Source organism: Poecilia mexicana, unplaced genomic scaffold (assembly GCF_051168715.1).
Source record: "Poecilia mexicana isolate PSO_F unplaced genomic scaffold, ASM5116871v1 scaffold_9, whole genome shotgun sequence".
In the NCBI taxonomy this organism is placed as follows: Eukaryota; Metazoa; Chordata; class Actinopteri; order Cyprinodontiformes; family Poeciliidae; genus Poecilia; species Poecilia mexicana.
The window spans coordinates 14,146,198-14,157,895 of NW_028263378.1; positions in this window are offsets into that span (position 1 = coordinate 14,146,198).

The following is an 11,698-nucleotide window of genomic DNA, read 5'->3' on the forward strand; positions in this document are numbered from 1 at the left end:
TTTCTCCTTTATCTCCTGGAGTCTCCCTCCACTAGGCTCCATTTTCTGCTCCGAGGGTCCAGAGCATCTCCTCATGTGTAGAGAAGCTATGATAAAGTAAGCTAGGAGGCGGCGGATGAGGAGGGACAGGAAATAGCAGAAAAAAGGGAGGGGTAGGTTTGGGAGGGGGTGCGATGGGGTAAGGTTGCTTAAGGAGGGTGAAGAGTACAGATGGAAGGTGGGATGCGGTGGACGACAGCAGAAAAGCTTTTAGGAGAAGGAAGATGGAGGAGATCAGCTGGGAGGGGCGCAGACATTCAGTCATGATGCTGGTTGAAATAGAGGTCTAGCTGTATTACAGTCTGGCAGCTCCATCTCCATCACTTTGTGGGTGAATGTGTAAGTTTACTTGAAAGGCTAGTGGTGTGTGTGTGTGTGTGTGTGTGTGTGTGTGTAGGGGTGTGTGTGCGTGTGCGTGTGTGTGTGTGTGTCTATAAAACCCCCACTGGGCTTTTACTCTGTCAATGCTCAGCGATAATCAGCCTCTATCTCTCCTGATCCATCTTCTCCTCTATTCCTTCCCTGCCACGCTCTCTCTCCTCCCCTTGCCCTCCGTCCTCCATCCTTCACTCTCACTCTCACCCTTTCCTCCCACTTCGCACAGCCGCACACACAGCCGCATATAGCAGAGATTAATGTGTGCGTGTGTGTTTGTGTGTGAATCGATTCAGCCTCTGCCCTTTCTAAGCGTTCTACAAGCTCCATTGGCCTCTCACTCTCCACTGAGCAGCATCTGTTTCACACTCCATCTCTGCTGTATGCCATATTACTCCATCACAGCGTCTCTCCGGCTTCATGTGTCACTCTGTCTCTCCTTGGCTGTCCTCTCGTCTTTGTCTGTTAGTGTTTCTCTGATTCTCTCATTTTTTTTATTTTTATTTTTTTCCCCAAAATCTGGTTTGCTTCCCCTGACGGGTCGAATTGATTATTGTTTTCTTGGACTGAGTAGAAAAAAACATAAACTTTTTCTTTATATTGATGAGATTTATGGCTGGTTTTGAAAGAAGTTTGCAGCAGTGATGAACACACAAACAATATTTGCTTAGTGTTTTTTTTTTGTTGATGCAGTCTATTGGCCTCCTGGGACGGGGTGTGGTTTCTGTTGCATATTGAAATGGTAGCTGCTTTACGCCACAAGCTGCTGAATCTATGTTAGTGGTGGGCAATTCTGTTTTTGTGTTTGTGGCTGGAAATATCTCCCTGTGCTGTGATGTTTTTAAAAAGGTAGTAAGTTTATTTTGCCCACAGCAGCTGGATTTTCTTTTGCATGAACTGGAGTCTTAGCCAAAAAAGTCTGGTTGAGCGCTGACCTTGTAATTGTGTGAAAGAAAACAGTGACTTGTCTTTCCTTCATAGGTTTCAGGAGATTCTTAACTTGTTCATATTGTGGACTTACTGACTGAATTTAATTGACTGTTTTTAAATGCTGAGACAGAAATATGAAGTTTAGTGTCATCGGCGTATTGAGATGTTTCAGTGCTGCATTATCTGAGCTTGGGAAATAATATACATGTTAAATAAAAGTGACCCAAGAAGGAAGCCTTGGGGAGCTCCTCATATTTGTTGCTTTTGATTAGTAGTAAATGGAACATCGATCAATACATTTAATATGATTTTAAGAACTGTCTTGTTCCTGAAACGTGCTTTAAAAATAAATCTAAACTTGAACTCATATGACAGTTGTTTGGCAAGATTTGGCCAAATGACACAAAATGGTCCAGAATAATCTGAACCAGTCCAGCACAGCTGTGTGGAGAACAGCTCTATCACTCAGTAAAGTCAACACAGCAGCTTTAAACTCATCATTGTTGGTTCATATGGAATTTAAAACCTTCATAAATCTAATTAGAAAAAAACTGAGATTTTATTTTCTTCCATCAAATTTGGTCATAAATAGCCTTTCCAGTGATCTTGGCCACAATGTTTAGATTTGCTATTCATCACCGAGGCTTCAGACGAGGCTTCTTTAAAAGAGCTTTGAGAACAACGGTTGAAAGACAGAACATTTTGAGCATATTTAGGATTGTGCTTTCATTTTAAAACCCAATGTAAGACTTGGCATATATAAGACAGGTGTTCTGCAGCACTTTTGTTTTATTCGCTGTGTTTTATTATTGTGGCGCTATCAGGTAGCTCTGGCGCCGAATAAAGGCAGTTAGTGTGCATCTCTAATTTCCCTGGGAGAGACCTCAACACGGGCCGTGATTCACAGCTCGGAGAGGAGATAATTACTGTTTCCTCCTCACCTCGCCTCTTCCCACCTCGCTCCATCCCCGCCTCGACTTTTTCCTCAGCTTTTTTTTTTTTCTGCTGCTCTTCTTATACAGCTGAGTGATTACCCCTCATTAAAAATCAGAATAAAACATTGTTAGCGCAGATCGTTAGGGCGCTAACTCCCTTCTCTCCCTCACCCACCACTCCATCGTTAGCACTCAGCTCCGGCACTAAACGAGCGGCCTTTGAGGAATGTTATTCTAATTCCAATTAGCTCTTCAGGCTTGGAAGGAAGCCAAGTCCCTGAGAAAAACACTAAAAAGTGGCGAGCACGCTTCCACCCACTGGAAGCAAACAAAGACGCGCACACACACACATATGCACACACGTATACACTGAGATGATGTGCACACTCATTTTTGAAGAGACCAAACACACACACACACACACACACACACGCACACACGTATACACTGAGATGATGTGCACACTCATTTTTGAAGAGACGAAACACACACACACACACACACACACACACACACCCACACACACACACGCACACACACACACACACACTCTCAAAGCGACACACTGAATTTTCTGAGAACAGCAGCGACTAATGGCTTTGGCAGCGCTGCACAGGGACCTGAAGAGCAATTAGGCTCCAAACTACACATTGTAAATCCCGTCTGATTACTCTGTGTGCGTGCGTGCGTGTGCGTGTGTGTGTGTTTGAGAGAGTGAGTGTTTGTGTTAAGCGCTGTTTATCTGCCACCAATTACCTCGCCCTGCCACAAGAGATGCACAGTGGATAAATGCAATCCATAAACACACACCAGCACTCACACTGAGCGCATACACCGAGGTAGACGCACACGCAGACACACACATGCACACACACACACGCAGGCTTACACAACTGCAAGCACACACTCGCAGAGGAGCTGTCTTATCAGTTTATGTTGGTGTGACTGGAGGATTTAGTCACATGACCTGCAAGACAGGAGCAGCCAGGCGCCAAAACTAATTTCCACCTTCAAAGACTCCCTTATCTCCTCAGACGCCATGTGTATCTCAGTGTGCATGTGTTTGCCTGCTGCTATGTGTGTGCTTGATGATCTGATGTCCTCTGACAGAAAGACTTGCAGCAAATCATGTATCACTCTCATCTGCATCAAAACGACACACACACACACAGACGCAGACGGATAGATGGGAAGATCAAGAGAAAGGACCTCCACCCAGCAGAAGGGGAGACGGCAACAGTTAGGGGATTGCAGATAGTGAAAGTGAAAGATGTAAGCCTCAGATTGGGATGGAGGGAGAGATGACAGTTAAGAAAAAAAAGATGAATGGAAGAAGAGCTGCATCTGATTTGGCTCCTATAAAGTCAGGAGATATAGCAGCGATAAAAGCAACTTGCCTCTCACGGGCATGTCTGCTTACCCAACCTTATCCAAAGCAGAAAGCAAGCAGCAGCTGATAAGGGAGAAAACACACCTGTATGTGCGAGGATTTCAGGCGACAGGGGTGCGTTGTATATTTCATGGCGCTCGTTTGAAGTCGGACCTACATTTTCCAACAGCTCTTCAAAAGGTCAGACTGGAAAAACTCTGCGTTTCATCACCCGTCCGCCCCACCTCCCCCCCCAACCCCAACCCCACTCCGCTGCTCCCACTGATGTTTCGCTCACGTTGCATTCTCTCCTGTCGGGCCCCTTCTCGTGTCAACCGAGATTTCTCTCAAATCAAGTCGCAATCAGACTGAAGTCAAATCACTGGTAATGCTCGGTGACGGGGGGAGGGGGGAGGACTGTGATGCTCAAAGGAGACGCAGCGGGAGCAGATACGGGGAGACAAGTGGGAGAGTGTGTGACCTACAAGATAAACCACAAAGCAAGGCAGAGATCAGAGAGGAATGAGTCTGTATGACGGTGTTATTGGATGGACTGAATAAAGGTTTTTTTTTTTTTTTTGTTGGACCCTTGATAGTCAGATCAAGCAGTTTACTGTATATTGTGTTGAAATCCTTTCGTTTTGGGGAAAACTTTTGCACCTTTGGTTATTTCCACTGACATTGTCCAGCAGGAGACATTTATGTAAAAATAATTAAAACATAAAAAAGAGCTAATGACCTAATTATCCAGTGATACCCTCTCTGCTATTAGCAATAATTGCCATGCTAATGATACACACAAAGTCAGACAGGAGGTGAATGTGCATTAATATGCGCAGGATATCCTTTATACAGTATGTCAGAATGTGACCTATTTCCTCGTGTATCCGTGTGTGTGTGAGTTTGTGTGTAGGTGTGTGTGTTCTCGATTTGTTGTCCACATCATAACCATTAACATCCTCCAAACCTGGAGCTGTTCCAACCAATCAGATTTTAGTGTGCTGTCAGCAGGTGTCGTCAGCTCGCTGTGAGATTTATCAAAGTGATGGGGCGCACCGCACAGTACGACAGCAGCATTTATCTCTTTTTCCTGCTCTGCCTCTCTCTCTCTTTCTCTCTCCCTCTCTGTGCACCGCAGACACACACAAACCAGAGCATCGCTATATTTACTGCAGCTGCAGAAGATGTTCTTGCTAAAGAGAAGTGGTCATTTATAAACTGCAGTTTCAGTCTAAAACAATTACAGATTACTGTGGACATTTAGGGTGGTGAAAAAGTGTTGCCCGTCCCTTCCAGATTTCTTCCATTTTTTTCAATTTTCTTTGCCTCACTTAAATGTTTTGGATTATAAAATGAGTGCATTGTCACAGACAAGCTAAATACAGACAACATGAGATATTTAAAATGGTAATTGTGCGTTCTGTATTAAAGGAAAAGTTGGCCCTATTTTAAAAGGTAGCTGCTCACCAAACCTAATAACGCTTTGTTCCACCTTTCCTGCCATCAAGTGTTCATGTTAACCTGCAATGGACCTTCATTAAGTCCAGACTTTTACTAGGCCACTGCTCCATTCAGAGTTGGCTTTGGATCATCATCCTACTGAATAAATGGTCAAAACATGACGACATTCTCCTTTAGGATTTTCTTCTTCCATTAATTACAGTAAGGTCAGAAGGTTCTGTTTAGGTGATTTCTTGATTCAATAGTCAGGCTGAATGAAATTGAACTAAACTTCTCTTGAAATGTGTTGGGTTCAGTGGGTTTATTATCTTTTCATCTAGAGCTGGTTTGGTTTGGATAGCCTTTTGTTCCTTGATGAGTGAAATTGTCGTTTGACACTAAATTTTGTATTTACTCAAGGAAAAATGTTTTACCTTCACCTGTTGGTGAAACGTCAAGGAGCATTTCTTACATTTGAATTTAGAAAAATATGATGCTTGAAGGTAATATCTGTTTCTTACTGGGAACATTTGTGGATCCTTTGACTACAAAAATGAAATCACTTTTTCTTACTATGTTGCTGCAGTGTAATCGGCTTGTCAGTTTTTCCCCCCCATCATAGGGATGTTTCACTTTTTTCATGGAGTGTCAGAAATGACTTATTTTGATGGAGTTATTTCATAGAGTTTCTAAATACATATGTATTGTGGTAAACTGAAATAAAATGTGGCAAATACATTTGATTATTTCATATTTAGGGTGTTTTAATGTTTTAGGTATAACATTAAAATTTCACAGTTGTTTACTTTTAGATACATTTCCCAAAGTATTAATGTTATAGAATAAAAAAAACTTGACAGTGTAGATGCTTTCCCCTTATTTCTTATTTAATATTTAACTCCTAACCATATAGCTGTAGTCTCATGTAAATGCCTTTTTGATGCTCATTGCTCACAAATTGCCCTCACACTGCAGGTCGTTCCCCTCAGGTCAGTAATATTGATGGACTGGGACACTGAATCCATTCTGCTCGTCACCTTTGACCTATAACTCTGCCACGACCCCATCATGATGATGTACAGCAAGCTCATCGTCTCCATGGTAACATGAACTAGATGCATCAAACAACGCCACAGGGGATAGGGAGTGCATGTATGAGTGCGAGTATGTCCTGAATGTGTGTGTGATTGTGGCAGAGCTCGTTTAGAGAACACACACACACACACACACACCCCCACACACACACACACACACACACACACACACACACACACACGCATTTAGCCACAGACACACAGATATCCACTCGTATGGCTCTCCATCTGTCTATGTAAATCAATTCTGACCTTTGTTGAACTCTGGCTGTGCAGTTTGAGAATTAATCACTTGATAAGTGCATTTTGTGATGTGTGTGAGTGTGTGTGTGTTTTGGCAGACAAGTGCTTTATTCTCTGTGTAACAGCATGCAAGCGTTTCAACACTAATATCCTTTTAAGTGAAACAGAGTAGAGCAAACTGCCAAAGCTACAGATATATAAATAGTACAAAAGACGCATAGCGGGACTTTTTCAAACTTTCTGACCGGCAGTAAGAAATAAATCCGGCTAAACTTTTCCTGTTTAGAGTCAGTTAGGATTACCAACATTACATATATTTCATAAATGAAATGGTTATGTTCCAAATTTCTTACTCTGCTGGAAAACATATTTTTGTGGGCATGTAAACTTAATACATTTTGCTGATTGAGTGTAAATAAATTACTTTATTTACCAGAGATGCAAATGGATATTGATGTTTGAGTAAGAACTGAGTATTTAATGAGATGTCCTGGTGTCATTACAAGTCCCAAATGTTTTATACCTCTTTGTTCATCCAACCAAAAAAAAAAATACGTACATTTTGTTATCCTTCTTAATTGCTAACAAACCTTGTTTGGAATCACAGGAAAAGGAACTTGTTTTGCCGAGAAGTTTTCTGGATGTTTTCTCTGGTATTTTGATGATTTATCTTTGGTGATAAGCTCCAAGTCGTTGAGGTTGGAAACACTCTGTACCATCACCCTAATGCCATGCTTCCTTCACACGTTCCCCATCAGCTTTAAGTATGGACTCTGGTTGGGCCAAAACAGCAAAATTACCTTGACTCAGGTAAGTCTAATGGCAACCAAATTATTTTTGGTAAGTTTCCGTCTTTGCTTAGCTATGACCATATTTGGAAAGGCTTCACCATAAACAAAACCCTCGTGTTTCTCTGCCCCAAGAAAACGCATTTGATTTGTTTGCAGCTCACAGTGGAGATCAAAGATTTACATGATGGGTTTCTATCTGTTTGAGCAACACGTCAATATTGATTGCTCTTGTCCGAGATTACCTCTGTCGATATTCTGCAACGTTAGAACAGATCTCAATATTGTGTGGATCAATATGTCAGCGGGTTCAGAAAAACACACACAAAGACAACGAAATTAAACTGATCACTGATCACTTAATAGAAACTTCGACTGTCAGGTTTTTTTTATGCTGTAATGCAAAAATAGTCCAGTTTTACCTGCTTTAGGGTCTCCTGAAACTCCAGTAAATTTGGCTGTTTTGATTGTTGACATAAAGAGTGAATTATGTTCAGACTGCAGGGAGGATCTATGTGGAAAACGACTCCGAATTTCAGCAGGAAAGACATTCCATAGCACTGAGTGGTGTATCAGTTTGACTCATACTACCTAACATATAAATTGAGAATTATGAACTAACCTAATGAAGCTAATCTGCCAGATTAACACACATTATGAAACGGTCACTAATCCACGCTCGTCCTTCTGGGGAGCTGATTGAGCGGTCACAGAGATAAGCACAGACCAGGAGATTCCCTCTCATTGGACCTGAGCCCACGTTACACAAACACCAGAGTTTTCCAGTAAACTTAAACTGATTCTAAGAGACATCTTTAGGGACAAGCTGAGCTGTCTTCAGGACACTTTTAATTAGAACAATTACATATATCATCTCGTGTATTTCTGAATGAACTCGGACTCCTCTGTCACCCTGAACACAAAGTCTTCCTTTCAGGAAATGTGGGGGGAAAAGGTAACTTTTCAAGACAAAAACAGAAAAAAAGTGTTTTATATTGTGAGATGCACACTGTTTTGCAAAAGTATTCGCATTCTTTTCTCACACTGCATTTTATTGGTGTTATGTAACAGATGGCAACATGATGAAGTGCTCAATCGTCAGGTGGAAGGAAAAAGATACACAACTTTAAATTATTTTATTTGGTAAAAAAGAAATATTTGCGCATCATACTGTGGGAATACATTTCTTTATCAGGGACATAGAGGGCGGTCAGAGTTGATGGGAAGATGTTTGAAATTTTAAACCGTCTTCAGAGATGTTTCAACAAGCCACAAACGTCCGGCGAGAGCAACAATGGAACGGTTCAGATCAAGCTTAAAATGACCTAGTCAAAGTCCAGATCTAAACTCAATTGCCACCCTTCTTCCAGACTTGAAAACTTCTGCTGTGATCTATTCAATGTGACTAAAATATTTTTTCAAATAATGTGCAAAACCACTCATCTCTAGATGTTTAAACCATTTAGAACATCTAGATGCTTTGAAGGTTTTTCGGCATATGCCAAAAGACTTGCAATTGTTTTTGCAGCAAACAAATGGATGCCACGTTTTATAAAACATTTTAAGATCATGTACTAATTTTACTTTTATTACTGAATTATGCTCCTTAATGTTGGTCCAGCACATAAAATCCTAATATAATCCTTTACAGATTGTAACAAAATGTGAAAACAGTTAAGGGACTGTAGTGATTTCAAGTGTGGCTCACAAAACAAGACAAAAAAAATCCTCCATGCACAATGCTACTAAATATTATACGATAGCAGACTGCTGCCCTCTTGCCAATAGAAGTGGCATAGCACAGTAGGAGGTTAAATGTCAACTGGATTTACACGATCTCATTACGACTTGTCACTAAGAAACAACTTGTTTCTAATCACATATAAAAGTTTTATAAGAAAATGTATCAAATGTCCATTAATATTAAATTCTTGTATTTATTGTTACAGATTTCTAATGAACTGTTGCTCCTGTGGGAGTTGTAAAAATAACACACATTACCGCTACTGCACCATCAACCACGCTGGCGGACATATTTAGAGATTTTAATAAAAGACGACAGTCTGACCAACATCTCTACTGCGAAGCAGACGGCAGCATGTGCCTATCTGTGTCATGAAAGTGGCGCGTGTCTGACATGGGCGTCGATTTCGACGGACAGTATGCTGTCCCAGATGTCATCAGAACCGGACCTGTTGTCCTGACCCTTGACCTTCCCAGATGGTGACAACACTTCTCCCCTCGTGCACTCGGAGAGCGCCCGCCCTCTCTAATGTCTGTGTGTGTTTTCTGATGCGGCCCAAACTTGGGAGGAAAAAGATTTGAATTAATTAAATCTCTCTTCACACTCTAATGTAAAAGAGAGAAATGGTGCAATATTTTCTCCAATTAGGTCCTAAAACATCATAGATATAATTTTATACTTTAAAGGACCAGATTGTCTTTAAATCTTTCTGTATGCCTTTGATTAATACTTATTATTTTCACTGCTGGTTTAAATCTATTCCATAGAACTGTATGTAATTAAATGCACATAAATAAAGTAAATAAAAGTAAAGCCAGTTGTGTCCCAAACATTTAGATTCTTTATTTTGTACCTCATACATTTGTCTAGAATAACTAAAACAAAACACACACAGGATTCCCCAGAAGGATTGAGAGCAGATGCACATCAGGAAAGAGAACCTGCTCTCCTCTTCACTAATATATTCATTAGTGTCATTAACCTTTTTGGCTGCACGGTCCCCCTTATCTAATTATCCCCTTATTACCACTGAACACACACACATGCACGCACGCACACAAAAAAAATCATTATCTGCTGCTTACTCCACACACACACACACACACACACACACCCACACACACACACACACACCCCGTCTCCACTTCTGTTACCCCACATGTTGTTTGACAAATGAGCGGTCTCGCCTCATCAAGCACCTGACAATGTAAACAGATGGGAGGTGTAGACAGGGATCTGTGCCAACTCGAACACACAAAGTGCAGAATCCCCAACATATGTTGTAGTTTTTCAAACAACTGTGCTTAGAGCGACCTCCAGATGCACCGCTAACAGGAGGGTGTCTCAAAGTGTCTCCCGAGAAGAAAGTCTCTGATTTAATAACATCTCCTTCTGTCAGAAGATAAAAACACTTGCAATAGCTCTAATAAATTACATGTAAACACTGATGTCTTTACTGTAAGTTTTAAAATAAATTCTTTACTGTCTGAAAGTTTATTTCATGTGCACACAGAGGACAAATAATGATTCAAATTGAATTCATTTCAAATAAAATAAGAGGTTCTTCAAGGAGTTGTTGATGGCTGTGGGAAAGGAAGATCTCCTGATGTGGTCAGTATTACAGCGGTTTTGAAGAGGCCTCTGACTGAAGACGCTCTGTTGTGTGGGACAGGCTGATGAGAAGGATGCTCAGGGTTGTCCTTAATGTTCTTCATTTTATGAAAAATCCCTCTTTGTACAATATTCTCCAGAGGTCCCAGAGTAATCCCCAGAACAGAATCGACCTTTTTCATCTTCACTTTCTCAGTAAGTTTGCTGCTTTTTCCCATTTTGTAATCAGCCTCACTATTGAGCCTCCAGTCCAGTCTGTTGTCAACTGTAGAAGTTATTGTTTGCCTATTTCCACATCCTGTCAAAGGAGAAAGGGATTTTGCTCTAGATGTAAATCTATTGTTTGTATGAACAAAATATATAATAGAGCGAACCAAAACTATTCATGGGGGTTAAAGACCACAGCAACTCATGAATAGCTAAAATATGCAAATACATGAGACCCCATTGAAAATGCTTCTCTAACTGCCTGTTTTAATAGTTCAAATATACCCTAATAAGGGCACAGTGAGAATCGGCTGTACCGCATAAGCTAACATCTACAGTCTTCCTTAATTAAGTTCTTAGAGGTACAGCCAATCAGTGCCAAGGAAAATGAACGACACTTCAGGACTGGCTGATTTGCAAACCCTGACATTGTGTCAAGTGGCATTGTTCCCAAGAGTTTCAGCTTTCCAGCAGCACTTTTTTGTTGTTGAATAATTTAAATATGCTCTATTTGAAGTTAAGTTCCACTGAAAAATCCATGAATAGGTGAATTTTGAAATACTGAACAGTGAAAAGGTGGGTATCCACTGTATGTATATTTTTATTTGAATCATTTGAGTGATTTTGTGTTTCTGTTTGTGACAGATCTGTTACTGTGATTGCTCTTCTGTACTTCCAGCCATTTCTCTAATTAGATTCTCTCAAGTGTCTCAGCCTTCTGGTTTCCACTTAGTTAATTATCAAACATTACTTTGTCATATATACTGTATTAGTCATTCTGGCTTATTCTTTTCTTTGTTTTTATCTTGTTCTTTTTAAAAAAATCTTGATCTTGTTTTTATGTTTTGTTGTCTCCAGTTCTTGGTTGTATATTTTTTCAATTTTCTTCACATATTTGGGTTTCGTAAGCTGGGCTTGGATTT